General features: G+C 53.1%; 1 protein-coding gene across 23 annotated transcripts in view; it reads right to left on the bottom strand.

Moving 5' to 3' along the window:
- Positions 1-16,451, bottom strand: part of RBFOX3 (RNA binding fox-1 homolog 3) — a 346,512-nt gene that overhangs the window by 135,393 nt on the left and 194,668 nt on the right. For 4 of the 23 annotated variants that reach the window (XM_039500519.1, XM_039500503.1, XM_039500512.1 and 1 more), the window contains one exon: positions 7,603-7,724. The exons of the other annotated variants lie outside the window; for them this stretch is intronic. The gene's annotated coding sequence lies outside the window, so the exon portion shown is untranslated. The remainder of the gene's footprint in view (positions 1-7,602; positions 7,725-16,451) is intronic. 23 annotated transcript variants of the gene reach the window in all.

The following is a 16,451-nucleotide window of genomic DNA, read 5'->3' as shown; positions in this document are numbered from 1 at the left end:
TCATTAAAACAGGCAGCACTGAAGCCCTTGCAGCATCTGCTTCAACGGCCGGGGCTGGGGCTGGGGCAGCGGCAGAGCTAACCCGCAGGGAATTACTGCAGTACATTCTGCTCTCAGTAAAACCCCGAAAGAGCTTTGCATTCCCAGTCCAGCTTCTGTCCCTCCATCACCTGACAAACTCAGCCCACTTGTTGCAGTGTCCTCACTGATTTTACCCTGCATGTTCTGCTGACAGGATGTTCCCAGCATCCTCTGGCTGAGAGCTCTGAATGGCCAAGTTCCCTGCAGAACAGGCCAGTGTACACAGGCCAGTGCAGACTTTCACAGGCACCGAACAGTTCGATCTCTTGGGCTTTAACTCCACCAGCCTAGCCCATGCTAACGGCCAGGGGCCTTGTCTACACTAGAAGATTAGAACTTGTGCTAACATAACACCTCAAGTCCTAGTGTAGATGAGGCCCTGGACGGCTGGCTTGGAAGGAAGCTGGGTCTGGATTTCATGGTGCGAACTTGGTGCTCATGAAAGTGAAGGTACTTTTTTTGCCCTCCCCCCACCCCAGCTCTGCTGATGCCTATCTGACATCAAACCAAAGGCAATCTGGCCTATCTGGGTGCTGGGCTTGGAAAGGCTGCAAGCCAGACCGCTCCTTCAGAGCAGGGTGGGATCAGGCTGCAAGTTGCTGATGGCTGCTTGGCACAAATGGTATAATGTCCTCTAGTAGCTCGTCACCCTCCATCCGTCTCCCCTGCCAGCCAAGCCAAGGAGGAGGCAACAGACCAAAGCAAACCAATCCATCCTGTGCCTGGCCCCGTGGACAGGCAGTTGGTCATTTTTGGAGGAGATAAGGGAGATCCCCAATCTGTCCACCTGGGAATCAATCACTCGCAGTCAGTCCCCAGGCCTTTCCAGAGAGATTTTCCTTTATAACAGCCCAAATTCAGTGTGACATCCAGTGCAATAAAGAGAAACCTCAGCCAAGGGCATTAATAGGCTCAGGCCGTCACTGGGGAGTGGAATGAAAATCCTGCCTAAAGTACAAGGCCTAAGTGTAATACAGATGTTTGAGATTGACCTAAATACAGGCCGCTGCCCCCACCCACCTGGGGAACTGAGTAGAACCCTAGGGCACCTGCCTGCTGTGCCCTGCGCTGCTCTGACAGCTCTTCACTACCTGCTCTCAAGCAGAGGAGACGGCAATAACGGAGCAGTTATTACACAGTGTTCTTTGACCCCAAGGGGGTTTTATGCAAAATGACACACAATATAAATGACTGTTGTAAACAGAGAGTTTAATAAAGGGCTGTGTGCGAATTTACAGCCTCCCCAAGGATAATTAAAATTATTTATCTACTTACCTAGCTAGCCGCCTAAGCAGTCTATTAATTATTATCTATTATACACAGCCCATTTTGCATGCTGCCAGAGGATTGGCTAATAACAGTCTTCAGTACTGATATGCTACAGCAAAGGGAAGGCTCAGGACAATTCCGGCCAAGCCCTGAGAGAAGCTGGAATATGTCTACACTGCACACTAAACCTGGGCTCTGACTCAGGTTTGAGCCCAAGCCCGCTTCCATCCATTCACAAATCCAGCAAGTGCTCAGGAGCCAGATCCTAGGACCCTCCTTGGGGGATGGGTCAGAGCCTGAGTCCTGCAGTGACTCAGGTCCAAGCCCTGTCATTTTGCACTGTGGATGCAGCTCAAGCCGCAGAACCAAGTCAGAAGGTCTGAGCGGGGCAGTATGGACCTTAGCTCGGCTGCGAGACCTGGGTCTAGCACTTGTAAACTCAGGTGTATAATGAAGTGTGGACACTCGAGCTGGGAAGCAGTGAGTCCATGAGCTTAGTGTGCAGTGTACACATACCCCAGAGTCTCCCCAGCTCCTCTGCCAGCACAGGGTGCACTGTTGGTTCACAGTGGGAGAAATAGTTATGCTCCTCCACCCCTGTGCAGGGAGGGGCACTCGGGAGTTGATGCAGCACTTTCCCAGCCGGAGATGCAAGGTGGGCCAGCACTGGCCCTGGTGAAGGGTTTGTGGAGCCTCCCCGCAGTTCAGCCTGAGCACTGTGTACAATACAAAAAGAGCTATTTGCAAGTTACAATGTGGGGGGGGGGGCGTAGGTGTGTGGGTGTGTGGGGGGGCCATGGAGTCCCTGATGCTAAGGCTCCAGCTCAGACCCCCCTCTTAGTACAGGCCTCTCTCCCCACAATATCAGGCACCCCCGTTACAGTGGGAGGCTTGCTCTCAGGCCAAGGGCAGCTGCTGCAGCTCAGCTCCCCTCCCCCTTAAGTCCCATTATAATCCCCACTGTCAGAGCAGCCTTGAGGATCTTCTCCTGTAGATGGAAGAGGGTCTAAATGGCAAAGGTGGCCACGCAATACCCAGAACCCCTTTCCTAGTGCTCTCTGTTAAGGACAAAGGTGCTGAACCCCCAGCAGGTATGGGATACACCAGGATGGACAACAGGGCAGCACAGAAACCTGCACCACGGTGTGGGCTAGGCGAAAAGGGGCACACCACATCCTCCTGGTCGGCGAGGAGCATGGTGTGTAGGTAGGTAGCTATGAGCAACATCACATGTGTAATTACAGGAGCAATAGATTTCTAAAGACCCTCTGCTTTCCCGATCCTCCAACTTTTTGCAAACTGGCCTGGAACAGCCTGGAGTTCTGGCTCCATTGTGTCACTTACCGACTCATTCTGCTGCTGAGAGACTCTCACAGCATAACGTGGGTGTGTGGGTGTGTGTCCAACCCTCTGCTACACCTACATCCCACCCCAGGCAGGAACGGCCTCCCTCTCATACAGCATCTTGCAGCAGGTACATCCCAAAGTGTTTTACAAATTGGTGATGCAAACTACACATAGGCATCACTTTTCTTACCAGGCCTGAAAAGTAGCCTCACTGGGGCAGAAGGCAACAGGTTATGCTAGCAGTTCAGAACCCCCATTCATGCCAGACTGCAGGAGAGCTCGGCCCAGCCAGAGGCCATTCCCTAGGCTGTAATCTGGGCAGCAGACAGTCTCACTATCCCCTGCAGCTGGATAACACACCAGGGTTCCCTGTGGGCCAAGCAATCTCAGTGGGGCTCCTGTCTGTGCTTGGGGAGAACTCCCCAAGACATGACAGCATGTGCCATTACTGTGCGTGTTCCCACCCACTCTCTGGGGCAGTCAGAAAAGGCCCAGCCTGGGGGAGTCAGTGCTGCCACCCCTCCTCCCCACGCTGAGCAGATAGCAGGAAGCCGGCTGCTGGGTGCCTGGCTTCACAGGGCTGCGGTGCTGTGACTAATCACACTCCCATCGACTCTCACAGGCCAGTGCCAGGAGAACAACAGGGGTCTACCTAACTCACCCAGCGAAGCAGAGGACATGGAGCAGGAGGCTGCTGTGACAAGACCCAGGAATACCACCTACTCCCAAGAGACTTATGGACCAGAGCAATGGAGATTAATAGCCAGAGAAGGTTCCAGGGCTGAGGTAATTGACTTAATAGCAACTCATTGAAGAGGGGAGGAGAGAGGAAGAGGCCTGTAGAGCGGCTCCTGCTGTGCCAGGGTGCGGGACCCTCCTGCTTCCCCCCTCTCCCCCCGCACGTTTGCTTGGCTAGGAACTGTGTTAGGGGCCCAGGGGAGGGAGGCAGCAGCACTCCTGCAGCCTGTCGCAGTGCTACCTGTTCCTTTCTATTTATTAGCATTACAAAACAATCATCAGTTCAGAGGCGTCAGGATCCTCTGGCTCCTCTCGGCACATAAAGAGACGTCAGAGGCCTCCAGTGAGTGGATACTTAACATTGTTTTATTAGCTTAATAAACCCGGCAGCTGCTGCCAGAACCTCCTCGCTGGCCTCAAGCCCTCCCCATTTGGGAAAGTGGCTGGGACAGGGAGAACGCCAGGGCTGGAGCTGCCCTCACAGCCACTAGCCAGCACAAGGGCTGGTCCCTCCTGGACAGAGTCAGCCAGTGCAGGGGCTTTGGGGCTAGCCCAGGACCTAAAGGCTGGGAGTTGTTCTGGCAGAAGTTTGTCAAACAGCTGGTCAGCAGAAGGGAATCCAGTTGCCTGTATCCACTGCAGGCAAAGTGAGGTGCCAGCTCCCACCAACCTGCCCAATAATCACCCTTGGGTTTGCTGCCCCTGCCCTGCTCCTCTGCCACGGCAGGTTCCCAGTGCCACCGTTGTTCTCAACAGCCACGCACTCCAATGCCAAGCAGTTCTGCTGCTCTCCTGTTCGGGATAGGCAGTGCAGCGACATCTGGCAATGCCAACACACTAGGCCCATGGCTCTGGAGCTACTGAGATTCCTATTCAAACCCACATTCCCCAGTGCCTGTTACACGCCAAAACCAAAGAGCAGGGTCCACTGCCAAACAGGCCCACCCCAGCCAACTAGGCAGCACTGGCACGTGGTGCAAACCCCAGGTGTCCCACAGTAAAACTAGAAACGTACATGGCCTCTGTGCAGATCTCTGCAGAGGTGTGTACAGATGCTCTGCCAACGGGCCCTGAATGAGACCCCAGCCATACCGACTAGTCCCACACTGGGTGCTGCTCTTGGCACAGCCAAATGACAAATACTGATGAAAGAGATTCACCAAACTGGCACACACCACAGGAATTTCCTTTCTTGAAATCCTGCCTCCTCCCCACACAGACATGTCCTGGCCTCCCCACGCCCACATGGGTACTCCTCTCCTGCATCTCTCCCCAACCCAGGCATTCCTGACCTCCACGCCTGTGCCTCAGTCCTGATAATCCTGAGCCCTGCACCTCCACCGCCCCACACAAACATACTCCCCCTCTGCCACCTGGGCTTCTCCTGTCATTCCTGACTTCTGAGTTGTGCCCCAGCCACAATAAACCTGACCCTGGCACCTACCCAGTGCTGTCCTCCGCACCTCCAATGCCACCCGTGTTCTCTACCCCTGCATCCATGTCACCGCCTAGATCTCTCTACCACTACCTCCCACACACATACACCTGACAGCGACACCACCCCTCACTGGCTCAGCACCCTGTGGCTATTGTCAGTCCCCGGGGCCTGTTTCCGGGCAATGGATATGTCTGCCCTGCAATCAACGTGACTGCAACTTGTTTAGACACACCCAAGCTAGATCAAAGCTAGCGCGAGTAACAGCAGCAGTGTGGCTATGGCACCACAGGCAAGCATCCCAAGGACAATCCTGCCCAGAACCCTGGGTACACACGTGATCAAACCGTGAGCCCATTGCACCACCCCTGCCACTGCAGCTACCCTGCTATTGGTACTCAAGCGAGCTTTGATCTAGCTAGATGGAAGGTAGCTGGGGCATGCCTCCATGTGCTGCAGTCACACCACCCGATTGCAGTGCAGACATACCCAGTACCCCTAAGAAGTCACTGCTACAGCCAGAGCCTCTCACTGACTACGGAAAGCGGCTCTCCTCTGTGCAGCTGGTCCAGCAGGAGCCAGCAGGCCAGCTAACTCCCTTGTCAAGGTGCCCAGCACACGCACAGCCAGGCTGACAGCTGGATTCAGCAAGGAGAGTCATTCTCAGTGAAAGGACATGACGAGGCCCGCTAGGGGCACAGGCAGGCCAGGCAGTGCCAGAGGAGGAAGTCTGAGTGCAGGTGACAGCGCGCAGAGCTCTAGGTCTCTCAGGATTCACGGGTGGAATCAAAGCTGCCAGAGATGGGAATGGAATCTTCCCCCAGAGCACCCTGCAGGATTGCTCCCTAGGGCGTATTTATCTTTAAATGGCTCCAGTGAAGGAGCATTCCCTGCTTCCCCAGGAGACTAGAACATGCTCTGACAGCCTGAGCACTGGAACATGGTTCAGCCTAGATGCTCTTTAGGAAACGATTACCAGAATGCCAGCAGGCACAGGGTCTGCCAACCATATGGGCACTGGGAGGGGCACAGATCCATGGCAAAGTGGGCTCTGCCCCATGGAACAGGGAGGATCCCTCAGGATGGGAAGGGTCACCTGTGCAGCAGAGGCTGGATTTCTTCCACACTGTGGAGGCAGCTGGGCTGCTCTCGCAGCATGTGCCTGCTCATGTGAGAGCAGCACCATCATTAGGAGCTCAATTCCTTTAACAGGATGCTGGGTTGTTTTAATTTGCCAGGATGGCTGGCAGTGAGAGCCACTCTCCCCCCCAGCCCTGCGGTTCTCAGCACATGCCAGAGCCTGCCTTGCTTTGATTCCATACACTTACACTTCTAGTATTACAAGCTAATAAAAGCCGCTTGATCAAATTCCAGGTCATTACTCAAGGAAAGAGACCCCTCCACGGCCGGCAGCAAGAGCTTCAAACCAATTAAAGCAACCTAGCGTTTCTGCAGGTTGCCTGCTGCCTGCCACACGAGGGTCTCTGTGGGCCCAGGCCTGCAATGAGCAAAATACGCACTGTTAATAGAGACACTTAAATGCCACGCCAGGGGGACTCTTGTAAATAAGGCCACTCGGCAGAGGTGGGTGCATCCTCTGGAGCTCACCCTGGAGGCAGCGCCAATAAAAAGGAGACTGAATTGAATACAGCTTGGTTGGCACCAGGAACAGAAGAATGGCCACACTGGGTCAGACCAATGATCTGTCTAGCCCAGCAGCCTGTCTTCTGACAAAGGCCAGTGGCCAGGTGCTTCAGAGGGAGTGAATAGAACTGGGCAATTTATTCAGTGATCCATCCCCTGTCATCCAGTCCCAGCTTCTGGCAGTCAGAGGTTTAGTAGAGGGTTCCTTGGAGGAAAGCTCTGATATTTCCTATTAGCGCCCCTTGCTGCCCGCCAGGCAAACGATGGGTCCCATTTCCCACTTGGGGCTATTGCAAAGATTTCTGTGCAGACCAGGCTGGCAGCCGGAATGTGCCATCTACCATTTCTTCATGGGGGAGCAGAGGGGACAATTAACCCAAATAAACTGGAATGGGATTGCCTCAGACAAAGCCATACCATAAGCTGCAGTTTAGCACTTGGGTCGTTCACCTCCAGAGCCCAGGAATGTGCTGGAAAGCCAAAACTCCAGGGAAGGGCGGTGACAGGGGCAAAACTCCCTCCCCAGGGAAGACTGGGATTAGATGCTCCTTAAAGGCTGAAGAATGAAAACCTCAGGCCCACGGCTCAAGCCCCACGGAAAAGAATCTGTACCCTGACTCTAGACCAAGGAGGGTCTGAACCTGACGAGCCCCTGCCCTCATCGCCTGGTCTCTACAGACTCAGACACGTGTCAGATATTAACTACCAAGTACAATAACTATAATAAAGCTGCTATTGACTCCTGCGTGGGAGTCGATAAAGATACTTAACAACACAGCTGGGTTTCACATTCTGCCTGCACCACCACCATCAGCATCAATACTGCAGCACGTGTCTGCAGGCTTCTCCCTAGTGGGGACCAGCCAGGGGGAACAAGGCAGGCGCCAAAGAGAGCGGGGAACCATTGAAAACCCCCAGAGACACCAACACACACGCAAAGAGGGAAAAGCAAGGGCTGACGAGACTGTGGAGAGGTGCCTGTAACCAGCCCCAAAGCCAGAGCACCTTTAACACCTTAAACCAGTAACAAGCAGGGGCTGAAGCTGCCGAGAGGAAAGACTGCTGTAAGGGAGACTTGCCGCACTTACTTTGTTTTCAAACTCTGCCTCCCTGGGTTCTCTGTGTCCTGAGGCTGCAGCAGAGCAAGGACTTGGAATTCTGTTCACTATTTGCTTGATGAGGTGCCAGAGAACAATTCTGCACCCAGATTCTGGGAGAAGGCAGAGAAAGTTGTTGGATCCGGGTTATTGCGAAGGCAGATGAGCACAAAGGTGTTTGTTTCGTTAGGGACAATGGGCTGCTGGATAACTTGCTGCACACGAGGCTCCTCGTTTTGCATGTTGGGAAAGGTGCTGTGAGATCTTCTGGGGAAAAAGCAGGAAGATACGGGAAGGAAGAGAACAGGCGGGGACGGAAGAGAGAGGGAGAACATGAATCCTCTTCTAGTTTCTCATTCCAAACCTGTTCTGACCCCAGAGGGATCCGTGACCAGCTCTGTTGGAGCTCGGGTGACCAGATGTTCTGATTTTACAGGGACTGTCCTGATTTTTGGGTCTTTTTCTTATATAGGCTCCTATTACCCCCCACCCCCATCCCAATTTTTCACACTTGCTGTCTGGTCCCCCTAGTTGGAGCTGCCGAAGGGGAGTGTTCCTGCCCTTAGCTTCCGTCTCCCTACATTTCCCTGCAGCTTCAGTGGATTTGGAACTTTTCCTCAGTTCCTGTCTCAGACAGCTGTGCTGCGTCCCATGGGAGTGTTTCAGTGGGGGGAAGTTGCTGCCATGGTTTCAATTAGGCTGTGAAGCACTTTAGGAGTGTGAGAGGTTAGGAGCTGTTGAGTTTTGCACCCTGTGCCATGAGTGTGCAAGCTGCTCACTCTGTCTGCAGCTTGAGAGAGGTGTGGGGCAGCTCAAATGTGGGGCAGTACCAGCATCTCATTAAAATGCAAATGAAAGAACTTTTTAATCGGTGACCAGAGAGAGGTCCTAGCGAGCTGCTCCGCGGCAGAGCTGGGGAGGGAAGAACTCCGCACCCACACTGGTAAATCTGTTTGCAATCCTTCAGGTTCCCAGCTTGCCCAATCCTACCAGCACAGGTGCCAGGATGGGAAAGGACTTGCTAAGGAGAGCTGAGGCCAGGAGAACACAGCACCTCCCAGCAGCAAAAGACAGGAGAGCAGCTGAGATTGGCTGCCTTGCACACCAAGTGCTGAGAGTACAAGGTACCCCAAGCACAGCACAAAGCAGGGCCGGGAGGAAAAGAAGCTAACAGTGCAGGAAATAAACAGCCAGTAAGTGGCATCAAGTGACCTGGGCTGTGCATTGTAACATTCTCTCTGCCAGGAGGGTGCATGCCATACAGCAGAGCCTTTCCATGCGCCAACCAATCAGCCATGGGCCAGTGGCAGCCCTGATGCCAGCTGACATCTGGCAAATGAGTTGAGGGGTGCAGTTTTAGCCTTCAAAGCGCACACTTTGCCCCAGTGGCACAGATAAAAGGGGCAGCCTGAATCCTGTGACACAAACTCTGGTTTTATGGGTTAGTGAGAGGCAGGCTGGCTCCCTGGCTGGAAACGGTAATTAAACACACTGCTTTGCTCTCAGCCTGGTTAGGAGCAGCCTCTTCGGCTGCAGCTGACAGCAGTGCAAGGTACCGGACACTTGCCTCCTGTCTCTGCCTCTCCAACTAAGTTCCCAGCTTCCCCTTCAAACTCAGCCCAGGCAAGATGCGGGTTAGCAGGGGCAAGGAAAGAGAGCAGCCCCCCAGCTCAAGGATGCAGAGAGTAATCCATCATTGGGGCATGTGGGAGAGGAGATGGGGAGATGAGACACTGAAACACTGTCCACTCCTCAAGCCATGCCCAGGGCCCTTCCTGCCCTGACGACTCACCTCCTCGACGGGAACACAACTCTGCCCCTTACTGCTGCTGCTGGCACTGGCTGAAATCACGGCACCAAGCCCAAGCAGCCCCTTGGAATGGCACTGCATTGATTCCTACAGCGATGCCATGCTGGAGCCACCTGGGACCTGCCACACTGGGTCTCCTCTTGTCACACAGGAGTATCCTGAGGGCCCACTCTTACAGGGCCACCATGGTACTGCTTTGAGCTACCATCACTCTGGGGACCCAGTGCAGGCTATGAGGGGACGGAAGGACCAAGCCTCCACACAGCTCAGCATTTCAACCCAGGCTAAAGCTGCATTCCCAGGTGCTCAGGGAAAGCTCCCTCAGTCTCCCCTATTCCAGCCCCTGCCCCCAGATGCCCAGTGAGCTGCCCAAGCCCTGGCTAAGTACCCACCCACACTGGTCTGTGTCAGTACAGCTACAGGCCTGGCTCCCTCCCTCTCATGCTGGCTGCGTCCAGCCCCAACCTCAGGATATTTATTGTCCGTTCTCTCCTAAATCACTGCTGATGGTTGGGCTGCTCACACTCCATTACAGAAAGAGCTTGCATGGAATCGCAGTTCCGTTTAGCTTGCAGAAAAAGAAGCCTCAGAGGAGAAACCCACCCAGGAGCTGTACGGTGCTGAACTCTGGAATGATGGACGATTATGGACCATCTGCACTTTCGGAAGGGGATAGATTTATGAGCAGCACAGACAGCTAGAAGAGTGTCTATTATTATAACTCACTGCCCTCTTCAGAGAGATTCTAATCAGGCCTCTTCTCCTACTGCTGCTGCAAAGTCCAGCTTAAGCACTAGCAGCAAGGAAAAGCAATTGTTTTTTTAAGACACTATTGGCAGTGGGGTCAGGGGGAGTGGGACAGAACTTGACCCAGAACACATGCTGCCCAGAGGCACCTCTCCTCCTTGTAGCTAAGCACTGCTGGACACCACAGCCTTAGTGGAGCATGGCACGGGGCGAGAAGCTTTCTGAACCTCCTGCTCCCCTCCAACCTGTCCTCAGCTTGAGCCAAAAGGACATCAAGCTCTAGCTCTGAGCGCGTCAGACGCAGGGAAGCAGAATGATCTAGCAGTCAGAGTGTGGATGTAGGAGTCAGGGTCCTATTAGTGGTTCTGCCACTGTCCGGTTATGAGACCTTGAGGCAAGTTGCTTCCCCACTCCGTGCCTCAGTTTCTCCATCTCTAACATGGGGATTGTGGTGCTGACTGCCTTTGCTGAGAGAGCTTTGGCTGAAGAACGCTAGGTGAAAGCCAGCCTGCTCTCTGTGTCTGGAAATGGTTGTTAATGGACATCATGGCAGGACTGGATCATTGCAAAGGACCAGCGCAGTGCACAGAAGTGCTTTCCTGTGATTTAAGGACTCCTGTTTGTGGTAAGGGATGGACCCATGTGCACAGCATGCTCTCTGCGACAGTCTCTCTCCTGCGTGTGCAGTGCCCAGTACAAGTCCCAATCCTGACTGGGGCCTTTGGACACTACCACAACATAATACTAAGGCAGTGGTTCTCAAACTGTGGGTCACGACCCCCTTTGAATGAGGTTACCAGGGCTGGCTTAGACTTGCGGAAGCCTGAGCCCCACTGCCCAGGGCAGAAGCCAAAGCCTGAGGGCTTCAGCCCTGCATGGCAGGGCTCCGGTTGTAGCCCTCTGCTTCAGCCTTTGAGCTTCAGCTTTGGTCCCCCTGCCCAGAGCAGTGGGGCTCGGGCGGGCTCAGGCGTCGGTCCCCGCTCCGGGGGTCGTGAAGTAATATTTGTTGTCAGAAGGGGATCGCAGCGCAAGGACGTTTGAGAACCCCTGTACTAAGGCCTCCCAAAATGCAGGTGTGGATCTTCCTTGCCCAGGGCAAGTAGGGAAGGTGGGGGAGGGGCCTCCCTGGCACTGCAGCTTAGTGAACTAGCCCTTCACCACCTGCCGATCTGGTCACACAGCAAATGAGTTGGGCAGCCTCAGCCTAATGCCTAGAGGACATGGGAAACACGCAGCCTCTGCACAGAGCCTGGCCTGGTCTCAGGTCAGAAAGAGGATGGGCAGAGCAGTGGACGTGTAGGTGAGGGCTAGGGGTGCTGGCAGAGCTGTATGCGGAAGGTGGGGCAGCTAGGAACTGCAGGAGGTGCTGCAGGTCACAACCGAGGAGTGCTGGCAGGGATCTGGAAGGAAAGGAATGAGGTGCCACTGGCAAAGCTGATGTGTAGGGATGCAGGACAGGAAGAGTAGTCGGGGCTGTCAGCATTGAGGTGGGATAACAGGGTGTTGCAGGTCAGGATTGAGGGGCACTCTTCTCACCTGCTTGGGGACAGGGCTGCCCAGAGGATTCAGGAGGCCTGGGGCAAAGCAATTTTGGAGGCCCCTTCCATTAAAAAAAGTTGCAATACTATATTCTAGTGGGGGGCCCTGCAGAGCCTGAGGCAAATTGCCCCACTTCCCCCCCCTCTGGGCAGCCCTGCTGGTGGGGAGAGGACAGAAATCATAAGTGGGGGATGCAGATCAGTGCACTGTCAGCTGTGTTGGGAGCTGTGATGGAGTAGGGACCGTCTGTGTGGGGGATGGGAGAGCCAGGGATTACTTTAGGTGAGGGACAGGACCTAACCCTGTAACCTGAGCCAGGGAGGGGGAAGCTGGACAAAGGAAGGGGCTGGCTGGAGGGAGTTCAGTTCAGTTTCGGTTTGGGGCTAGGTGGTTGGAATTCAGGGAATCCCAAGCTGGGAACTAAGCTTCCTGAACCCCAGAAGGACTTGACTGAGGGGTCCTGGCTGTGCCCACAAGCTCTGCTGTAGCCTGTGTTCCTGTTGTCCAATAAACCTTCTGTTTTACTGGCTGGCTGAGAATCACTGAGTCTCAGGAAGAGGGGTGCAGAGCTGGACTCCCCCACACTCTGTGACAGGAGCCCAGGACTAGACTTGCAAGGGGGCCAGGAGTCAGGATGGAGGTGCGTTGTCATACACACAGTACTGCAGTATTTCTAACATTGCAGAGAAATCCCTCCCAGTGCTAACCCCAGCTCTGACTTTCCCACCCTCCTCTGAGCCATCACCTGAAGACGGAGAAGTTATACATGCCTTTGATTTCCAGCCCAGCCCTGCCTTGTTGTCTCAGACTCCAAGCACTTTCCCCTCCCTGCTTTATTAGCATCATCTTTATTCACATGACAGCATCTAGGATTCATTATGAGCACCTGGGGGGCACCATAACCTCCCCCTCCCCTGGCTACAGCGTGGTCCAGCCAAAGGATGGAAGGAGCAGAATCAATGTCTGGATCTTCCAGCCCCTTCTCCCACACTAAAATTTATGGCCAATGACATTACACCGACATCCCATAAACTCACATCACCTCTGTGGAGGTCTTCCTTCATTAAATCCTCCACTCTATAATCCAGCAATTACTGGGATCCCCCTTCCCTGAGCTAGGTTCTTTGAAAACCAAATCACTGCTGCAAAGAGCCCAAACAGGAGAAAGAGAGAGGAGTGCAGATTCCTTCTAACGGGACAGTTCATGCAGTGGCCGGCACCTTGTGGGACTACATGGAATACCCTGCTGTGCTGTGAGGAGGCACCCACCCTTCGTGCCACCTTACAAGCATGTGGAAAAGGGTGATCCAGTGGATAGAGTGTACTTGGATTTTTAGAAAGCCTTTGACAAGGTCCCTCACCAAAGGCTCTTATGGAAACTAAGCAGTCATGGGATAAGAAGGAAGGTCCTTTCGTGGATCAGTAACTGGTTAAAAGATAAGAACACAAGGGAAGAATAAATGGCCAGTTTTCACAGTAGAGAGCGGTAAAGAATGGGGTCCCCCAAGGATCCGTACTGGGACCAGTCCTGTTCAACATATTATAGTCATAAATGATCTGAAAAAAGGGGGTACTGAGGTGACAAAGTTTGCAGATGATACAAAATTACTTAAGATAGTTAAGTCCAAAGCAGACTGCAGAGAGTTACAAAGGAATCTCACTAAATTGGGTGATTAGGCAACAAAATGACAGATGAAATTCAACACTGATAAGTACAAAGTATTGCACATTGGAAAAAATAATCCCAAATACACATATATAACGATGGATTCTAAATTAGCTGTTACCACTCAAGAAAGATCTTGGAGTCACTGTGGATAGTTCTCTGAAAACTTCACCTCAATGCACAGAAGTGGTCAAAAAGATTAACAATATGTTAGGAACTATTAGGAAAAGGATAGAAAATAAGACAAACTACCATAATGCCACTATATAAATCAATGGTGTGCCCATACCATAGTGTGTCCAGTTCTGGTCACCCCATCTCAAAAAGGATATAGTGGAGCTGGAAAAGGTTCAGAGACAGGCAGAAAAGATGAGCAAGGGTATGGAACGGCTTCCGTAGGGGGAAGACACTAAAGATTAGGGCTGTTCATCTTAGAAAAGAGACAACAAAGGAGGGGATATGACAGAGGTCTATAAAATCATGAATGGCGTGAACAAAGTGAATCAAGAAGTGTTATTTACTCTTTCCCACAATACAAAAACCAGGGGTCACCAGATGAAATTAATAGGCAGCAAGTTTCAAAAAACAAACATAAGGAAGTACTTCTTCACACAACACACAGTCAGTCTGTGGTCCTCTTTGCTAGGAGATGTTGTTAAGGCTAAAAGTATAGCTAGGTTCCAAAAAGAACTAGATTAAGTTCATGGTTGACAGGTCCATTGATGGCTATTAGTCAAGATGGTTGGGGATGTCACCCCATGCATGGGATGTCTCTAAACCCTGACTGCCAGAAGCCAAGAGAGGAAGATGGGGTGGATCACTCCTGCTCTGTTCTGTTCACTCCCCCAGAAGCATCTGGCACCAGCCACTGTCAGAGACAGGACACTGGGCTACATGGACCATTGGTCTGACCCAGAGTGGCCATTCTTATGCTCTCACACTCCTGGGATCCCAGGAAAGCTAGGCTATGGAAATTCAGCAATGTAGATTCAAAGAAGGATTGAGTTGCTAGCTATTTCTAGGGGCAGTGGGGATGGGGAGGTTGCAGCACACGTGTGCCACTGGCTGGAGGGGTTGGGCAGGCTTAGCCCATTCCTCCCCATTTGCTTTTGAGACATGGCTCTTTGTGTGCACTCCTTACACATCGACAACCTGGCCAAAGGGCTTTTCTTAGACCCTTTCTCTCCCCTACGTGTGGCTGACTGGGCCTTGTGCTATCAGGCCATCCCAGTGCCTGAGGTTACCAAGCCAGCTGTCCCTTAGCAGGAGGGTCCGTCCTTTCAGGAGCATACCCCTAAGTGACACCTGGGAGCTGTGCGTGTCTCTTGTGCTGCACATGGTGGCTGAGGTGCCCAGCTCACCACCCTCCTGTCTCAGGGGACAGGGCCTAGTTTCCCTCCACCTCTTGCTTTGTTTGCCATAAATGGCAATTTTGTCTTGACAGCAGTGGGAGCAAGCTGACCCCCTCACTGCAACGGCCAGGTCTCAGTAAAGTTGGAGACATTCTCCTCAGCGCCTTTCCCCTTTGCCCCCCTCCCACCCCCCACTCTTTGGCAGGAGCTCACATCCTACTCAGCCTTTGGTTGAAGAGGAAATATGGCTTCCAGGAAGCCTAGTACCGCCACAGTTAAGGGTGGCTCTGTGGCAAAGCACACTGCACACTCCTCCATAGCACTACCTACCTGCCCTAATTCCACAAGGAGCTGAGTGCTGGAGTGACCCGGCTCCTCTGGATACATACAGAATATGGCCGGGGAAATCACAGCCCTGTAGTGAGTGCATTTTAGCAGTTGGGAAGAGAGAGATGAGGGCAGAGACATTCCAGACACTATCCATAGTGATCATCACTCATGATGCTTCAAGCTGCTCACCAAAAGATCTCAGTGGCAGCCCAGCCTCCTGACTGCCCCTTCAGTATTCTAACCACCAGAAAACACTGCCTTTTACTTGTAGTGTGGACAGCTGCTGTGTGTACTTCCCTAATACAGCTCTACCAAGGCCCATCAAACGCAGCACTTCCCATGCTTCGCCATCCTGGTCTGCTGTCCCCTCACAGACATGCCCAGGGGATGCGACCATTTTTCCTTTCTTGATGGACACACTGACCGAGGGGGGGGGGTGTTATAACTTTTGCTGTTGTAACATGGAGTTGTGGTAGGGAAAAGATTCACACCGACGGCACTAGTCCTACCCACTCCCTTGCACTTTTGCAAGGGATTCATCTACGAACTGATCACAAGGGCACAGAGAAGCCTCAATGGCTGCAAAGCACATGCTGGCTGCAGGGACAGGCAGGGGGGCCCTGGTGCTCCATGCATGTGGGCCGGCACCAATGCTGTGTTCCCACTGTGTAACCTGGGGTGTTAGGCAAAGAAGCCAGGCTTATCACTTTGATTTTATTTTCTGTTTGTGGCTCAGCAGTGCAGAGATTGGCCCATCGACAACTATCTGCAAGGAGTTTGGTGATGAATCTATGTGCTTAGAGGGGGGTGGGGAAGTCAAGAGGGACAAAGGAGATATAAGCCAGTTACAGGGGGTCAAGTTGTGCAGCTGAGTCAATGCGGGGGGCAGAAGGGCCAGAGGGAGTAAATAAACTGTAACCACATCAGGGAGGCTGAGTCCCCAGAGAGGCTTCACAATGGCAGTAAATGGGAGACAGCAGATCATGGCTGCAGCCATAATTAGGCTTGTCCATCACCAGCGCCGGAGAAGGGGCTGAAAAGCTCTTTACAGAGAATGATGTCACCTGGCGCGCGGTACCCGGCGGGGTTGGCATTCGCCTGCGCGGCTCTCACCCAGCATGCCACCTTCGTTCTCATTGTTCCCGAGACGGAGCACTGCTTAATTTACGCTCTCCAATCAATACACCCTGTCATGTCAGCCAGGGCCATTAGTTTTACCCAAGAGAAAAAAAAATAAAGACAAATCATTACTTAAAGTGTGAGCGAGAATCGCTCAGAGTCACAGCCGAGCCCGGCGCTCCGCAACAGGCTGAATCTCCCGCATGCAGGCTTCCCTGGCAAAGCAGCTGGGGCATGTGGGGTGGGCAACAGGAAGCACAATGCATTTGCTTGGGGC

This window comes from Mauremys reevesii, linkage group 15 (genome assembly GCF_016161935.1).
Source record: "Mauremys reevesii isolate NIE-2019 linkage group 15, ASM1616193v1, whole genome shotgun sequence".
NCBI classification, from domain to species: domain Eukaryota; kingdom Metazoa; phylum Chordata; order Testudines; family Geoemydidae; genus Mauremys; species Mauremys reevesii.
This window is presented reverse-complemented; position numbering and strand designations above follow the sequence as displayed.